Raw genomic sequence first — 18,496 nt, 5'->3', positions numbered from 1 at the left:
CTTGACAGTAATAGGTACAAAACTCACACTGCCAACATCCCCCATCCCCTCAAACACACAAACTCTACCACTTTCCCCCTTCTTTTGATTTGATTTATTGTCACATGTATTAATGTACAGTGCAAAGTATTGTTTCTTGCGTGCTATACAGACAAAGCATACCATACATAGAGAAGGGGAGAGTGCAGAACACAATGTTACAGTCATAGTTAAGGTGTAGAGAAAGATGCAACTTAAGTCCATTCAAAAGTCTGATGGCAGCAGGGATGAAACTGGAGTTTGCACGTTCTCCCTGTGTCTGCGTGGGTTTCCTCCAGGTGCTCCAGTTTCGTCCCACAGTCCAAAGCCGTGCTGGTTTAGTGCACTGGCCATGCTAAATTCTCCTTCAGTGTACCCGAACAAGCGCCAGAGTGTGGCGACTAGGGGATTTTCACAGTAACTTCACTGCAGTGTTAATGTCAGCCTACTTGCGGCACTAATAAATAAATTTAAAAACTAACTGATCCACTGTTCCATCTCCTTTTTTTCATATACACCCACTAGTCAGATATCCGATTGTCAATTTGCTACTTCTTCTCTTAATAAGCACAGATACAATTTAGTCAGATCAGGGGTTTTATCCTTCAAGTCTACTTTATCAATCCTCTCTCCAAGCTTAAATATACCAGCATATAGTTCCTGACGCCTCAAATGTCACGATCCTCCCCCCCCGCCCCCCCCAGTGAATGGTGAGGCCATAATTATTAATATTTCTGCCATGTCGCTGGCGTTACCAGCGAGAATATCACAGGAATCCATCCATTAGTGGGTTTTATTTCTGACCCCTGGAACTGTGCATATGAGCTAATGGAGTGAGCGCAGGAGATAGGCACGCAGATGAACTAAGTAAATACAGTGGGCAGGGCTGACTTTCGAACATGGGATGGGCACCATTCTAGGGACAGAAGAGAATGATTTTGTCATTAAACAGCCAAGGCTCCTTTACGTGGGGAGTTTTGGGGAGGGTGAGGGTTTTGTTACAAGTGAAACATATTTGGCAGCCACGTAAATTGTGCAAACAGACTGGCTAATGGGTCAAATTCTTTACAGGAAATAAACTAAGCTTGTGATAAACACCACTGACAAGAGGAGGAAGTGGTTCCACGCTGCAGATAGCAGTTTTTTTTTTAAATAGCAGACTGCAAGCATGGCTATTGTACAGGTGAGGCTCGGTCACAGTGTGCTCAGTTCAATGTGCAAGCGGACATCTCAGTGCCATGACTGAGGGAGCACTGCAGTGTCACTGCTCAAAATGAGATGTTAAACCAAGGTCCCACCTGCTCTCTCGAGGTGTGCGCATAAAGGATCCCATGGGCACTGCTCTGAACAGCAGCAGAGGCCCCTCAGAGGCCTGGCTGGTGGTATTTATCCCTCAGCCAACATCACAAAAACAGATAACTTGGCGACGATCACACCGCTGTTTGTAGGAGCTTGCTGTGCAGCAACTGACAGCTGTGTTTGCTACATTAAGACAGCAACGACACTGAGCACCAACTCACACTGTAAAATCCAGTTTTTAAAATTTATCAGTGTCACAAGTTGGCTTACATTAACGGTGCAATGAAGGTACAGAGAAAATCCCCTAGTTGCCACACTACAGCGCCTGTTCGGGTACACTGAGGGAGAATTTAACCACAGCCAATGCACCCTAACCAGCATGTCTTTCGGACTGTGGGAAGAAACCCACGCAGACATGGGGAGAATGTTTCTCTGCACAAACGGTGACCCAAGCAGGGGGGAAAATCGAACCTGGATCTCTGGCGCTGTGGGGCAGCAGATGCCAACCATCCATTGCTATATAAAATGAAGGTCTTTCAGAAAATGGAGGCAAGGGGAGGAACTTTCCCGTACCATCGTCACGGGAAAAGCAGCGTGTAGGACATGGACCATGCAAAGGTCAGCTGACTTTGTGCGGGACTTTCCAGTCTTGGGGTGAATGAGGCTGGAAAACCCCACCCAAGGTTCGGCTAAACCACAGATCATCACGATGTGGAGATGCTGGCGCTGGACTGGGGTAAACACAGTAAGACGTCTCACAACACCAGGTTAAAGTCCAACAGGTTTATTTGGTAGCACACACCACTAGCTTTCAGAGCACTGCTCCTTTGTCAGGTGAGTGGAGAGTTCTGATTACAAACAGGGCATATAAAAAGGCACACACTCAGTACTCTAATCAGAATACTGATTAGAATGTGAGTCTTTACAGCTAATCAAGTCTTAAAAGGTGCAGGCAATGTGAGTGGAGATAGCATTAAGCATAGGTTAAAGACATGTATATTGTCTCCAGACAGGACAGCAAGTGAGATCTTGTAAGCCCAGGTAAGTCATGGGGGTTACAAATAGTGTGACATGAACTCAAGATCCCAGTTGAAGCTGCCCTCACGTGGCTATCAGTCTCTGCGCTGTTGTGTGAAGGCTGCCTTGGAGAACGCTTACCCGAAGGTCAGTGATCAAAATACACTTGACCTTGAGGCCAGATACCAAGCCACAGAAGACTCTGACGCCCTCCTCCCTCACCGCTTGCTCCCTTTTCCCAAGATCAGAACCCTGTCGAGGATGATGATTCCATGGAGCGTCAACTAATTCTGCAGCCAGGTTTAACAGTCATCGTCACACCAGTGGCAGATATTCTAACCAGGCTCAGGTGTCTATCAACTCACATTAGTGGGCAAGCCACTAATGGAATGACACGGTGGCTCAATGGTTAGCACTGCTACCTCACAGCACCAGGGACCCAGGTTTGATTCCCGGCTTGGGTGACTGTGCAGAGCCTGCACGTTTTCTGCGTGTGTGCGTGGGTTTCCTCCCACAGGCCAGAAGATGTATAGGTTAGGCGGACTGGCCATGCTAAATTGCCCCTCAAGCGATTTGTAGGGGGTAGATTAGCAGGGTTAATAGTCAGGGTCAAGGGGATAGGGCTTGGGCAAGATGACTCTGTCAGAGAGTAGGTGCAGACTCAAACAGCCTCCTTCCTGCACTGTAGAATTTTACTGTTAAAGAGCAGGAACCCTGTACACTGACTGAGCCCTTATCCTCAAGCAAAAGGACCCAACTGCAGCATGGCCAACACTCCACCAGGTCAGATGTGCTCTGCCGGTCTCCGAGTTCATCGGATTATATCTGCTCACTGACCAATCCAGGGAACCCGACACAATTCAATGGCGATTTGAAAGATCTTACGTGTGCCTTCTAAAACGACCCAGCACTGATCAAAGTGGAGCAACACATGACAAATGAAGGAGGAGGGGTCAGTTGGGCGAGTGATGACACAACCGGGAGATGTACTGAAAGGAAACAGAACCCCAAAAGGAACGTTTACCATCATGAATTACCTGGTGAACTAACATCTGCATCCTTACATCAGCAAACCATTCTGACATCACAGCAGTGCCCTCTCCAGTCTGGGCACCGACAGGAGCAGGGTGCACTTTAATTCAAAAAAATATTTGTACACCATTTACAACGCACACAAAGGAAGAATTTTCTTATTCTGAGCAAGTGCTCCCAATCAGTTTGGCCTCAATGTCAGCACATTTCCATACATTACACAAACCATGAATAGCCATACCTGCAAGGAGCAATTCCTGTGCTGAATATTTCTATCTTAAGAAGGGAGCTGAAGTCAAGGGGCAGAGGGGTAAGGGAAGGCACACCCGCCATAGTGCGAATTGGAAGGGCGCAGGTATCTGCGGGAGGTAAGCGCAAGGCATGGAGAAATTTGAAAATTAAAAACTTTTAGGGGAAAAAAAAATGAAGCTTTGCCAAGCCGGACGTGGGCAAGCACAGGATGATGGATGAATGGCATTCAGTGCATGCCAAGATAACAGCAGAACTGCCAGCTTCACTGCCTGGTTGCCCTTGCTTGGTTCTAACTCAAATAATTCATTTTTAATGGGTTCCTTCTGGAATCCCCAAAGGTCTACTCCTTGGGGACCCTCCTCCTCTAACATCAACCCCATGTATGCACAACGTCAGGTACCACATAAACACCGAAAACACCAACTCCTCTAACTCAACTCATCATCTCTCATAACCACTCCCCTCCTGCCTCGATTTGCTAGTCCGACATCAGGAATGTGTGTGGGAGAGAGAAATATCGGGAAAACCCAAAGCCTTTGGATGACCGCCAGACTTGACTATTCCAATGCTGTGGGCTAATCCAATCTTGCAGCTTGCTGAACTCGGTGTTCCTCCTATTCTGACCTCCAGCACAGCTCCCATTTCTATTACCGTGGCACACTGGGTTAGCACTGCTGCCTCACAGCACCAGGGACTTGGGTTCAATTCCCAGCTTGGGTCACTGTCTGTCACATTCTCCTTGTGCCTGCGTGAGTTTCCTCTGGGTGCTCCGGTTTCTTCCCACAGTCCGAAAGACGTGCTGGTTAAGGTGCATCGGCCATGCTAAATTTTCCCTCGGTATGTACCTGAACGGGCACCAGAGTGTGGCAACTAGGTGATTTTCACAGTAACTTCATTGCAGTGTTAATGTAAGTTGACTTGTGACACGAATAAACAAACTTAAAACCTTGACATTGGGGCAGGGGGCAGTGACAGAACAGCGGCTGCCTGGGGCAAGTTTTACAATGCAATTCCTTCCTTTGGGACATTCCTGGAAACTTACTCGAAGAGTTAGGTCACCAGCTGGAACATTGCTCAGATTTTGTTGCATTATTGAACATCTCCATAATCTCCTTTCCACCTCAAAATTTTGACATCTTGGTTTGCTTGCCCCCATACTGGGCAGCACCCTTGTTAACGTGTGCAGAACTCACTCTATTGCCTCAATCCCACCCGGTCTGTAATAATCATCTCAGTGCATCCACTTTTTAATATTCCGTCTCCAGTAATTAAGCCTGACACTCCGTCGTGTGGACTCCATTAGCTTTCCTTTTGAAAAATAGCTTTTTCAAGTGTTGCTTTTAACATTTTGTGAACTGAATCTTCCACTTCTGCATATCAATTTTTCCTCTCAAAAAAGGTAACATTTTGCAGTTTGCTTATTGAGTTTTAAAGCTGTCAGGGGCAGGGTACAGGCAGAAAGAAGGAATGTGATGGTGATAGGAGAGTCAGCCATGATTATAATAAATGCTGGAGCAGGCTCGAAAGGCCTACTCCTGCTTCTATTTTCTAAGTTTCGATGTTCCAATCTGCCATTTTCGTTACCCATCCTATCCCAATCCTCTTGCAACCTCTTTTGGTGCTGGGATTCAAGCTGGAGGTCAGTTACCAGCGGTGTACCACAGGGATCAGTCCTAGGTCCTCTGCTGTTTGTGATTTTTATCAATTACTTGGAAGAGAGGGCTGAAGAGTGGGCTGAAGGGTGGGCTAGTAAATTTGCTGATGACACCGAGATTGTGGAGTAACGGATGAGGTGCAGGGCCCTTGCAGGCTGCAAAGAGACATTGATAGGATGCAGAGCTGGGCCGAAAAGTGGCAGATGGAGTTTAACCCTGATAAGTGAGAGTAATTCATTTAGGTGGGACAAACCTGAATGCGGATTACAGGGTCAACGGCAGGGTGCTAAGGAATGTGGAGGAACAGAGATCTTGGGGTTCATATCCACAGATCTCTGAAGGTTGCCACTCAAGTGGATAGAGCCGTGAAGAAAGCTTAGTGTGTTAGCATTTATTAACAGGGGGTTTGAGTTTAAAACCCATGGGGTTATGCTGCAACTATACCAGACATTGGTGAGACCACATTTGGAATATCGTGTTCAGTTCTGGTCACCTCACTATATGGAGGATGTGGAAGCATTGGAGTGCAGAGGAGATTTGCCAGGATGCTGCCTGGTTTGGAGGGTAGGTCTTATGAGAAAAGGTTGAGGCAGCTGGGGCTTTTCTCTTTGGAGCAGAGGAGGATGAGAGGCAACTTAACAGAGCTTTATAAGATAAGAGGGATTGATAGTCTCTGCACATCCACTCTATTTCCTTGGGTGCATAAATATAAGGTTCATAGTGGGAGATATAGGAGAGACGTCCAAGGTAGGTTCTTCACCCAGAGAGTGGTTGGGATGTGGAATAGACTGCCTGCTGAAATAGTGGAGTCGGACACTTTAGGAATTTTCAAGCAGTTATTGGATAGGCACACGGAGCACAGCAGAATTATAGGGAGTGGGATAGCTTGGGATTGGTTATAGCTCGGCACAACATTGAGGGCTGAAGGGCCTGTACGGTGCTGTAATGTTCTATGATTTACTTTATCACTCCCCTCATTCACCAAATTTAGAATTGAACATGACTCCAACCACACAAAGTAACCGCAGCAACTCCTGAGCTGCTTTATCAATGCTGACCAACTTCTAATCCAATCTGCCACCTTCCCTCTAATTCCACGTGCCTTGATCTGCAGTTATCTTGCAAAAATCTCTCTGAAGGTCCATGAGCTTCAGACCCACAAAACCTCCGTTACCTCTTCAAATCATTCACAGCAACTTCCAGGCGAGATACCAAATCAGCTGAACATGATTTCAAATTCTCCATTATCCAGATCCCAAACTCCTGGCCTGGAATTATCCAGTACTGGCTCTCCTATAGATAATGGGACATCACACTGTCAGACTGCATTTCTACACTTCAACAGTCTAAGAAGGATCGCAAACAATGACCAGACGGAGTACAGGAAAGAGATGGAGAATCTGATGAACTGGTGCGACGACAATAACCTCCCCCTTAACGTAAAAGAGATAGTCATCGACTTCAGGAAGCGTACTGGAGAACATGCCCCTGTCTACATCAGTGAAGTAGAAATGGTTGAGAGCTTCTAGTTTCTAGGTGTCCAAATCACCAACGTGTCCTGGTCCCTGAATGCTAACGCTATAGTTAAAAAAGCCCACCAGCACCTCTGCTTTCTCAGGAGGCTAAGGAAATTCGGCATGTCTGCTATGACTCAATTTTTTTTAAAACAGATGCACCACAGAAAGCATCTTTCCAACATATGACAGCTTGGTTGGCCTCCTGCTCTGACCAAGACTGAAACAGACTACAGAAGGTTATGAACATAGCCCAGCCCATCACGCAAACTAGCCTCCCATCCACTGGTTCTGTCTACACTTCCCACTACCTCAGGAAAGCCACTAGCATAATCAAAGGCCCCACGCATCCTGGCCATACTTTTACACTTTCTTCCACTGGGGAAAAAAGGTACAAAACTCTAAGATCACATATCAACCAACTCAAGAACAGCTTCTTCCCTGCTGCCATCAGATTTTTGAACGGACCTACCATTTATTGTGATCTTTCTCTACATCCTAGCTATGACTGCAAAACTACACTCTGCACCCTCTCCGTCTACCCTATTTACTCTATGAACAGAATGCATTGTTGTATAGCACACAAAAAAATATATTTCATTGTATCCCAGTACACGTAATGATAACATATCAAAAAGTCACTCTTCCGAACAGGAATTCCAACGATGAATTTGACAACCATCAAATTCATTTTTGGGAATTGTCACAGTAATTTCATTGCAGTGTTAATGTAAGCCTAAAACCAAGAGATAAAATGCTGGAAAATCTCAGCAGGTCTGGCAGCATCTGTATGGAGAGAAAAGAGCCAACGTTGAGTCTGGATGACCTTTTGTTAAAGCTACGTCATGGTGGCACAGTGGTTCACCAGTGTGTTAGTCTCAATGCCAGGGACCTGGGTTCGATTCCCAGTGTGGATCACTGTGTGGAGACTGCATATTCTCCTCGTGTCTGCGTGGGTTTCCTCCGGGTGCTCTGGTTGCCTCCCACAGTCCAAAGATGCGCAGGTTAGGTGGATTGGTCATGTTAAATTGCTCCTTAGTGTTAGGGGTCTAGCTAGGATAAGCGCATGGAGTTGGGGGGTAGGGCCTGGATGGGATTGTGGTTAATGCAGACACAATGGGCCAAGTGTTCTCCTTCTGCACTGCAGGATTCTATGAAAAACATAGAAAGTGGGAGATATTTACACAGTGCAATGAGGGAATGAAAGATGAAGCACAGCCACAAAAACAAGGGGAAAGGCTGCTAATGGCAGCGCATAGCAAGAATAGAAAATGTGAATGGCCAAACTGCAGAGAAGCTGAAATTAGAGGGAAAGCTGTGACAGATGAAGATGTGGAAAGGGGGGAGGCAAGGGCGAGAGATAAAATTGAGCAAAAAGAGGGAAAAGGGAAGCAAAGGGGAGGAAAGGTAAGAAGGGGGGGGGAAATAAAAACAAAGACAAACCGTCGCGATTAATGGAAGCCTACTTACGACAACAAATAAACTTAATTTGCGCAAACAACCAAATGAAATTCTGTTTCCAACTATCCCGTCTCAAGTTTTCCTACGCTTTACAAGGCCAGTCTTATGCAGGCTGCAACAAGTGAGAAATTTAAATTTAATTCCTTTACTTAAAAACTAGTTTTCCTTAGCCCCAGGGAAAAATCAATATTCTGCAGGTACAAGTCCCAGACTGATTTACTCAGCCAGCAATCCACCACCCAACAGTCCAACTCAACACCGGAGGAGCACAGTCCACATTTAAAAAGAAGTGTGTGTCCTGGGCTGTCTAATAAACATCTGAAAACTTTTAAAACTTGGCACTGCCAAAAACCACAGACTGCCTGTGTGTGGTTTCGATGGCATGCTGAAATCAACATTATTGCAACACTTCCCAGCCATGAGAGAAAGACAAAGGGACAGGAGCAAAGTTAAAGAAACACGGAAAAGTGTTGAAAGCTTATATAGAAATTATACGCCAGACAAGGAGGCCATTGGGCCCATGCAGGAGCTATCCAATCAGCCCTGCTTTCCCATTCTGAGAATTTATCATTGTGAAAGTTGTTGATAGCACAGTGGTTAGCGCTGCTACCTCAGTGCCAGGAATCTGGGTTCAACTCTGGGCTTGGGTCACTGTCCGTACAAAGTCTGCACGTTCTCTTCGGGTCTGCGTGGGCTTCCTCTCATTTTCTCCCACAGTCTGCAGGCCATGTTGGTGAGATGGACTGGCCATGCCAAATTCTCCTTCTGTGTATTTGACTGAGCAGGCGCCAGAGTGTGGTGACTAGGGGATTTCCACAGTAATCTCAATCCAACATTAATGTAAGCCTCCTTGTGATTAACAAACTTTACTGTGAATCTGCTTCCTTTTAGGCAGCGCATTCCCAGTCACAACAACATCCTGCAAGAAAAATGTGCATCTTCATTCGGTTCAGCTGCAGAACACATTAGATCAGAGTCCTCTTGAACGCTGCTATTAAATCTCCCTTTAACCTTCTCTGCTCAAAAGACGAACAGCCTCAGCTCTTCCAGTCCCCATTACATAACCAAAATCCCGCAGCCACAGTCCCATCTATCAAATCCAATCCCCGATCCCCTCGGTGGCCTTGACACCCTTCCTAGAGGGTGATGCTGATAACAGGACAACATGATAACAGGACAACATTCTAACAGGACAACATTCTAACAGGGGCCTAAGTGGTGTCTGCAAGATTGTAAAACCCTTGCTTCCCCCCCCGTTCACTGTCTCGAGGCAAAATAACATTGTAATCTTTTGCCTTTAAAACAAAACAAAAAAGGCTGATCATAAAATCCTTGCTTCGATTTTGTACCGTTAGGTTTTCAAAAAAAAATTAGAAGGAGCCCGTTTGCTTTTAATTCAAAAAAAACAACAGCCTGATCAACTTGCCCTGCCACTGAAAGACTGATAGAGCCCCAAGATTGGGGAGCACAGGGTAAACCCATGGAAAAATAACATTTAGTTTACACTCTTTTCCCTGCTTTCTTGGAAATTGCATCAATTCACATTCCTCTCTCTCTCACTGACTGTTGTTCATTGTTTACATTATCCAAAGCTGATTTTTTTAACTCAATTTCCATCGACAGCAGCCGCAGTTTCTCCCTCAGCTTTTGGAGGGGTGAGGAAGAGGAAATGTGGGGGGGGGGGGGTAAAAGAAAGGGGGAAAAAAAGAGGTGGGTTGAAAGAGGGAAATGGGGGAAAGAGGAAGGAAGAGAATGGGGGGGAGAAGGAGCGTAGGAAGGAGGAACGGGGAGGGGAACAGGGAGGGGAAGGGGGGGACAGGAGAGATGAGGGAATGGGGAAGGAGGAGAGGAAGGGAGGGTAGGAAGGGGGAAAGGAGGAAATTGGGGGAAAGAGGATTAAGAGGGGGCAATGGGGAGGGGAGGGGAGGGAATGGGAAAGGAGGGGGGGAATGGAAAGAGGAAAGGGGAGGGAGTGGGGGAATGGAGGGGATGGAGAGAGGAGGGAATTGGGGGGGGAGGGATTAGGAGAGAGGGCAATGGGGAGGGAATGGGAAGGGAGGAAGGAAGGGGGAGGAGAAATGGTGGTGGTGGGGGGGGGTGGAGGTGGCATCACAGCCCTTTACTCCCCCGCCCAACCCCTCAAAAGAAAACCACACACACTGAGGGGGGGGGGGGGGGGTTCATCTACTAGCCCGGGAGGGGGGCAAAAAGTGTCTGGAGGTCTGGAAGGGGAGGGGAGGGGGGGAGATGAGGAGGGTTCCAGGTCCTTCCCCCCCAACCAAAAAACACACACACACACAATGAGGGGATTCAGACCCCGGCCCAGGAGGGGAGGAGGGACAGAGTGACTGGAGGGAGAATGAGGAGGGGGTGAAGGGGAGTAACTGAGGGGGAGGGTCGGGGCCCTCTTCCCTCACAGAAACCCACACACACGGGGGGGGGGGGGGGGGGAGGGTCTGGGACAGGGCTGGGGGGTCGGGGCCCAGGCCGGGGTCTCTTTCTGTCTGACTCACTCACCCATCCCCGGCCTCTCGGTGCCGCTCCGGCCGCGCGCTCTCTCTCTCTCGGTCTCTCAGTCTCCGCTCCGCGCGCCGCAGAGAATCCGCACCCACCTCTTAAAGGGACCGCCTCCCCATCTCACCTCTTAAAGGGACCGCCTCCCGCCCGACTCCTCTTAAAGGCACCAGCTCGAGTTCCCTATCCAACCTCTTAAAGGGATCACCTCCCCTCACCTCCTAAAGGGATCACCTCCCCTCACCTCCTAAAGGGACGGCCTCCCCTCACATAAAGGAACTGCCTCACCACCTTCCCTCTCCTCACCTCCTAAAGGGACTGGCTCACTTCTTAAAGGGATCACCTCCCCATACATCTTAAAGGGACCATCTCCTCTCCCCTCACCTCCTAAAGGGACCACCTCACCACCTCCCCTCACTTCTTAAAGGGACCACCTCCCCATATCTCATAAAGGGACTATCTCATCTCACCCCACCCCACCCCATCCCATCTCACCTCTGAAAGGGACTGCCTACACTCACCTCACCTCATAAAGGGACCACCTCATTACCTCCCCTCACTTCTTAAAGGGACTTTACCTCCTTACCTCCCCTCTTAAAGGGGGCTGCCTCACTACCTCCTCTCACTTTTTAAAGGGACCACCTCCCTCACCTCATAAAGGGACTGCCCCATCCCACCTCCCTAACCGCTTAAAGGGACCAATTCACTCCCTACCTTCTCCTCCTCTTCCTCCTCCTCACTTCTTAAAGGGACCACTTCATCACCACCTGCCCTTCACCTCCTAAAGGGACCCACTCTTCCCACCCGCTTCAGTTCTTAAACAGACCACCTCACCACCTACTCTCACCTCTTAAAGAAACTAACTCATCCCCACCTCCCCCTCACCTCTTAAAGAAACCAATTCACCACCAGTCCCTCACCTCTTAAAGGAACCACTTCACCACCACACCCCCCCCTTCACCTCTTAAAGGGATCTACTCACCCCACCTGTCTCGCTTCTAAAAGGGACCACTTCATCATTTCTCCTCACTTCTTAAAGGGACTGCCTCACTGTGACTTGATGGGCAAATGACCTCTTTTGGCACCATAGGAATTCTGTGATTCTATGATATCTTTTGGACTATGGGAGGAAACAGGATCACCCTGAGGAAACCCATGCAGACACGGGGAGAATGTACAGATTCTACACAGGCAGTGACCCAAGCCACAGTTGAATCTGGCTCCCTGGTGCTGTGAGGCAGCAGTGTTAACCATTGTGCCAATGTGCCCCCCAATAGAACCCCAAATGACATTGCCCTGCGGAGAGGAAATGGACTCGCAGAGAGGGATGTTTGAACCCAGATACAGTCCAGGCTTTCTCCGTCTCTGTTCAATTTGACAAACATGCTGCCTTTCTTAAATAATAGGAGATAGGTGAGTCATGAGTCAATATGAAGGCAGGTAGAGGAGCACTTGGCTTATTAAAATCACAGAACCTCAACACTGGAGGAGGCCATTCACCCATTGTGCCTGTGCTAGCTCTTTGAAAGAGCCACCCAAATAGTCCCACTCACTTGCTCTTTTTTCCCAAAGCCCTAAAAATGGTGCCTCGCAATGCAATTTCATTTTGAGAATTATTATGGAAACTGCTTCCAGGCCATGCTAACAGGGTGTGCGAGGAAGCTTCTCCTCATCTGTCCTCTTTATCTTAATCCCATGTCCTCTGATTGCCTAACTCTGCCACCAGACACAGCTTCACCTTTGCCAATGTATTAAGTTCCTGATCCAATCATCTGAGCATAACGTCCTTATTCTTGTGTTCCGTTGTCAGGTCAGAAGTGGGGATGTTTGCCAGTGGATGCACAATGTTCAGCACCATTTGCAACTCCTCAAATCCAGAAGCAGTTCATATTCAAAAGTAACAAGACCCGGGCAATATCCAGGCTTGGCGTGACAAGTGGCAAATGCCAGGCCAACAACCATCAGCAATAAGGGACACTCTAACACCATCCGTTGACATTCAATGGTGTTACCATCACTGAGTTCCCCACTGCCAACATCCTTGGGGTTACCATTGGCCAGAAAGAAGTCTCACAACACCAGGTCAAAGTCCAACATGTTTATTTGACAGCACAAGCTTTTGGAGTGCTGCTCCTTTATCAGGTGATGTTGTGAGACTTCTTACTGTGCCTACCCCAGTCCAATGCCGGCTTCTCCACATCACTGACCAGAAACTCAACTGGACTTGCCACATAAACACAGTGACTAGGAATACTGTGCTGAGTACTCACCTCATGACTCCCCTAAGCCTGTCCACCATCTACAAGCCACAAGTCAGGAGTGTGATGGAATATTTCCCACTTGCCTGGATGGGTGCAGCTCCAACAACACTCAAGAAACTCAACACCATCCAGGACCAAGCTTGATAGGCATCACATCCACAAACATTCACTTCCTCCACCACCAACACTCAATAGCAGCAGAATGTACCATCTACAAGATACACTCCTTAGACAGCACCTTAGTACCTTCCAAACCCACGACCACTTCCACGTAGAAGGACAAGGGCAGCAGATACGTGGGAACACCACCATGTTCCCCTCCAAATCACTCACCATCCTGACTTGGAAATACATCGGCCGTTCCTTCGCAGTTGATGGGTCAAAACCCTAGAATTCCCTCCCTACCAGCATTGTGGGTCAACCCACAGCACGTGGACTGCAGCAGTTCAAGAAGGCAGCTCACCACCACCTTCTCAAGGGGCAACTAGGGATGGGCGATAAATGCTAGCCAGCCAGTGATGCCCATGTCCCATGAATGAATAAAATAAGAACTCCATGGGTGGGATTTTTCCAGCCTCGCACGACCCAAGACCAGAAAATCTTGCCCAAGGTCAAAGAACCTTCCCATTGTCTGCTCCGATTCCTTGGCGGGTGGGGCAGTAGAATTCCACTGCGTATCTCTATCCATGACGCATCTATTCTGTACTGTCTTGTCACTTTCAACGTCTCCCTGTTACTGAACCCCTTAAGTTCAATTACTCTCTCCTCATTTTTCCCACCAAAATTCATTCATTCATATCGGACCACACCAGCCATGTGGGGGAACCATTCTTTTAATATCCTGCTTGATGTTTGTTATATCACCCTCATTTTGCATCATCTGCAAACTTTAAAACGATACCAGGTTCAGATCATTAGTGTACTTCGAAAAGAGTAGTAGCCCTTGTTGGGGGTGGGGGAAGGTTGCCCCTTCCTCGCTGGGATATCATGGTTTCACCAACTCTTCCTCAACCAGTTTTGTATCTGTTCTTGTTTCATCCAATAAGTTTCAATTTTATTAACAGCTTTGTTCTGCAAAACAGTACCAACATTCCCTTTGAATGTCAACAAAGTGTCAAATGTCAACCCTCCCCGTTATTTCATCAATGTATTCTGTTTTCCCATTGCCCATCCCTAATTGCCCTCGAACTGAGGGGCTAACTCAACCAATTCAGAGGTCATTTTCAAACACATTATTGTGGGTCTGTAATCTAGACGAGACCTGGTAAGGACAGAAGATTTCCTTCCCTTAGAGGGACATTTTATGACAATCGACAATGGTTTCATTATTAGCCATCATTAGACTTCTTAATTCCAGATTTTTTATTAAATCCAATTCTGCCGTGGTGGCATTCAAACTCGGGTCCCCAGAGCATTACCCTGGTCCACTGGATTACTGGACCAGTGAAATACCCATTGCACGACCAAATCCTTGGGATTTATGTCCCTGGGTGGCACGGTAATTAGCACTGCTGCCTCACAGTGCCAGGGACCCAGGTTCGATTCCCGGCTTGGGTCACTATCTATGTGGAGTTTGCATGTTTTCCCCGTGTCTGCATGGGTTTCCTCCGGGTGCTGTTGTTTCTGAAAAACTTGCTGATTAGGTGCATTGGCCGTGCTAAATTCTCCCTCAGTGTACCCGAATAGGTGCCAAAACATGGCGACTAGGAGATTTTCACAGTAACTTCATTGCAGTGTTAATGTAAGCCTCACTTGTGACTAATAAATAAACTTTACTTTGCTTTAAATCCCCAACTCCAGCTGATCAAATCTGATTTGCATTGAGAAAATCCATGTTGCCCGTTACTTATTAATCCATATTTTTTCCAAGTGACAATTAATTTGTCTCAGATTATTGTCTCTGGGTGTTAAACTAACTGATGTGTAATCACTGCATTTGTCTATCTTCCTCTTTGTGACCAGGGGTATGCAATGCAGAACCCCATTCTTGAGCAGGATTGGATTGGCTACAGTCTTATTTTTCCACCTTAACGTCCCTTAGCAATGCCAGCCGGACCTGGTGGCACTTCTGCTTGGAGTACTGCCAATGTCATTCAGTCCCATCGAGTTTGCACCGACTCTCTGACAGAGCATCCAGGCCTACCACCCCCTCCCTACCCACCCATCCCCATAATCTCACTCACTTACCCTGCTAATCAACCTAACCTACACATCTTTGGTCACTAAGGGGCAACTTAACATGGCCAATCCACCTAACCCGCACATCTTTGGAAACTAAGGGGCAATTTAGCATGGCCAATCCACCTAACCTGCACATCTTTGGACACTAAGGGGCAATTTAGCATGGACAATCCACCTAACCCGCACATCGTTGGACACTAAGGGGCAATTTAGCATGGACAATCCACCTAACCTGCACATCGTTGGACACTAAGGGGCAATTTAGCATGGACAATCCACCTAACCTGCACATCTTTGGACACTAAGGGGCAATTTAGCACGGCCAATCCACCTAATTTGCACCTCTTTGGAGTGTGGGAAGAAACCAGAGCACCCGGAGGAAACCCACGCAGACACGGGGAAAATGTGCAAACTCCACACAGGCAGTGACTCAAGGCCGGAATTGAACCCGGGGTCCCTGGCGCTGTGAGGTAGCAGTGCTAACCACAGGGCCACCGTGCCGCCCTCTTTGAAAGCCTCCCATTGTTCACTTAATGGCCTTCCATCAATATTTGATTTCAATCCACTTGGCTAGGTTCTTTTTTAATCATTCTTGAGGTACGGGTGTCACTGGCAAGGCTGTGTATTTATTGTCCTTTACTAATTGCTCCCAAGAAAATCTGCTTCCAGTCACTGAAATTGAACCCTTCTATTTTAATATTTTCACCATTTGACCCGTGGCATCCCAGTGTCAGATTTTGGGGGTATCCCAAAGAGGCACTGGGAAATCTCTCACAGAAGTTCCCAGGTAAGCGTTTACACAGCAATATATTTAGAAGCATTCATTTCCCCTGGACTGAACTGGGAGCCATTGACAAAGTGATTTAAATCACTAACTTTGGATGACTCCGCCAATAATAATTCCAAAAAAGCCAGAATAAATAAAACCATTTTGAACTTTGAGTAACTATTTTTAATACCCAGGCCAAGCTCTGACGGCATCATTCCCTGGATCCTTTCTCCCTACTGTCTAATCACCTTCCTCCCCCCAACCAGTGTTCCAAACTCCCTAGCCCCAGCTGTCCAGCCGCAGGAGATCCTTCCCCCCAACCAATGGCCCAGCTATAATCCGCTCCCCGGTGTCCAACAACCCCCATCCTGAACCAACACCTCCCTGGAATCAGTCCCATTCATGTCTCCCCCAGACCCAACCCCTCCACCACTTGCCCTCCTCCCCCTCCTTCCCCCCCCTCCCGACCACCCAAATACCACCACTTACCTTGGACACTTACCCTCTCCCTGGCCTATCAATTTCACCGGGCCTTTTAAACCAATCAGCTTCCCATCAGCCAGTGTAGTGAAAGAGTGGTCTCCCTCGGATTTTCCCGGAGCTGGATTGCTCTGGGACTTGCCGAAACTCTTCCGCTACCGGCTCCGCCACCACCAGCTCCAGCCATCGGAGGTTTCAGTGAAGTTTTCCAGAGGGGGTAAGTGTAATTCCAGTGGAACATCACTCTCCGACACTAGTTGAAAATTATATGAGCCTTTACTTTCCCTTGTCCTTATCTGAACCCAGTCTCAACTTAATAATATTACGATCGCTCTTTCCCAAATGCTCCCCCACTGAAACATGCTCCACTTGATCCCAGAGTGACCAGCCATTTTTTTAAAATGTTTCTCCCATATCTGAATTCAATTCCCCGTGTTGTTAGGCGTTGTGGTCTTATAATTCGGACCTTTAAATTTTGTATATTTACAGTGCGCACTCTCCCCCTGTTTGTACGCTCTAACAGCTCGTGCAGACCCACAACCCTTTTGTAGAGACCCCCCCCCTCCTCCCATGGCTGGCTCTCCATTAATTTTCACCATGAGGGTTGGATACTTGTCCCACTTCATTCCCCAGAACTAGATCCCACTATCTTGGGATACTCATTGTGGAAGATGCAGAGTCCACGAACTTATCATAAGAAATAGGAGCAGGAGTAGGCCATCTAGCCCTTCGAGCCTGCCCCGCCATTCAATAAGATCATGGCTGATCTGTCGTGGCTCAGTTCCACATTCCCGCCCTCTCCCCATAACTCTTAATCCCCTCTCTTATCAAAAACCCATCAACCCGCGTCTTAAAAATATTCAGCGAGGTAGCCTCCACCACTTCAACGGGCAGAGAATTCCAGAGATTCACCACCCTTTGAGTGAAGAAGTTCCTCCTCAACTCCGTTCTAAACCGCCTCCCCTTTATCTTGAGGCTGTGCCCCCTAGTCCTACTATCCTTTCTGAGCAGGAGGAGTCTCTCCACCTCTATCCTATCCATCCCATTCATCATCTTATACGTCTCAATGAGATCTCCCCTCATTCTTCTAAACTCTAACGAGTACAAGCCTAATTTATTCAGCCTCTCCTCATAGCTCAACCCCCTCAACTCCGGTATCAGCCTAGTAAACCTCCTCTGCACTCCCTCCAAGGCCAAAATATCCTTGCGTAAGTACGGCGCCCAAAACTGCACACACTACTCCAGCTGTGGCCTCACCAATGCCCTATATAGCCGCAGCAAGACCTCCCTACTTTTATATTCAATCCCCCTCGTGATGAAGGCCAGCATCCCATTCGCCTTCCTGACCACCTGCTGCACCTGCAAGCTGGGTTTTTGCGACTCATGCACAAGGACCCCGAGGTCCCTCTGCACCATCGCCTGCTGCAGTTTTTCTCCACGTAAGTAATAATCCTTCCTACCATTATTCCTACCAAAGTGGACCACCTCGCACTTGCCAACATTAAATTCCATTTGCCAGTTCCTGGCCCATTCGCCCAGCCTACCTAGATCCTTCTGTAGACTCTCCACACCCTCCGCACAATCTGCCGTTCCACCAATCTTGGTGTCATCAGCAAATTTTGACAATATCATGGGTCATGGTGTTGCAGTTTTGATTGTAAGGGCAGCACGGTGGCACAGTGATTAGCCGCTTCACAACGCCAGGGACCCGGGTTCAATTCAGGGTTGGGTCACTGTCAATTCAGGCTGCCTCACAGCACCAGGGTCCTGGATTCGATTCCGGCCTTGGATCACTGTCTGTGTGGAATTTGCAAATTCTCCGCATGTCTGCGTGGGTTTCCTCTGGGTGCTCCGGTTTCCTCCCACAGTCCAAAGATGTGCGGGTTGGGTTGATTGGCCGTGCTAAATTGGTGTTGGGATTAGCAGGGTAAATATTTGGGGTTACGGGAATAGGGTGGGATTGTGGTTGCTGCAGACTCGATGGGCCGAATGGCCTTCTTCTGCGGTGTATGAATTCTATGATTTTCTCAGAGGGTCGTGAAT

At 47.8% G+C, this 18,496-nt stretch overlaps 1 protein-coding gene across 2 annotated transcripts in view; it reads right to left on the bottom strand.

The window, feature by feature from the left end:
• Nucleotides 1-10,848, bottom strand: part of LOC145361708 (beta-1,4-mannosyl-glycoprotein 4-beta-N-acetylglucosaminyltransferase-like) — a 33,754-nt gene extending 22,906 nt beyond the window's left edge. The window contains exons 1-2 of one of the 2 annotated variants that reach the window (XM_080217625.1): nt 10,766-10,826; nt 8,859-9,167 (exon numbers count right to left, since the gene is read on the bottom strand). The gene's annotated coding sequence lies outside the window, so the exon portion shown is untranslated. Of the gene's footprint in view, nt 1-8,858; nt 9,168-10,765 lie in introns of both variants that reach the window. The other variant, XM_080217624.1, reaches the window with a different exon arrangement.
• Nucleotides 10,849-18,496: the final 7,648 nt, after the last annotated feature.

This window comes from Carcharhinus amblyrhynchos, chromosome 35, assembly GCF_965287045.1.
Source record: "Carcharhinus amblyrhynchos chromosome 35, sCarAmb.v2.hapA, whole genome shotgun sequence".
Lineage (NCBI taxonomy): Eukaryota > Metazoa > Chordata > Chondrichthyes > Carcharhiniformes > Carcharhinidae > Carcharhinus > Carcharhinus amblyrhynchos.
Note: the sequence above shows the minus strand (reverse complement) of the source record. Positions and strands in the feature narration are given on the sequence as shown.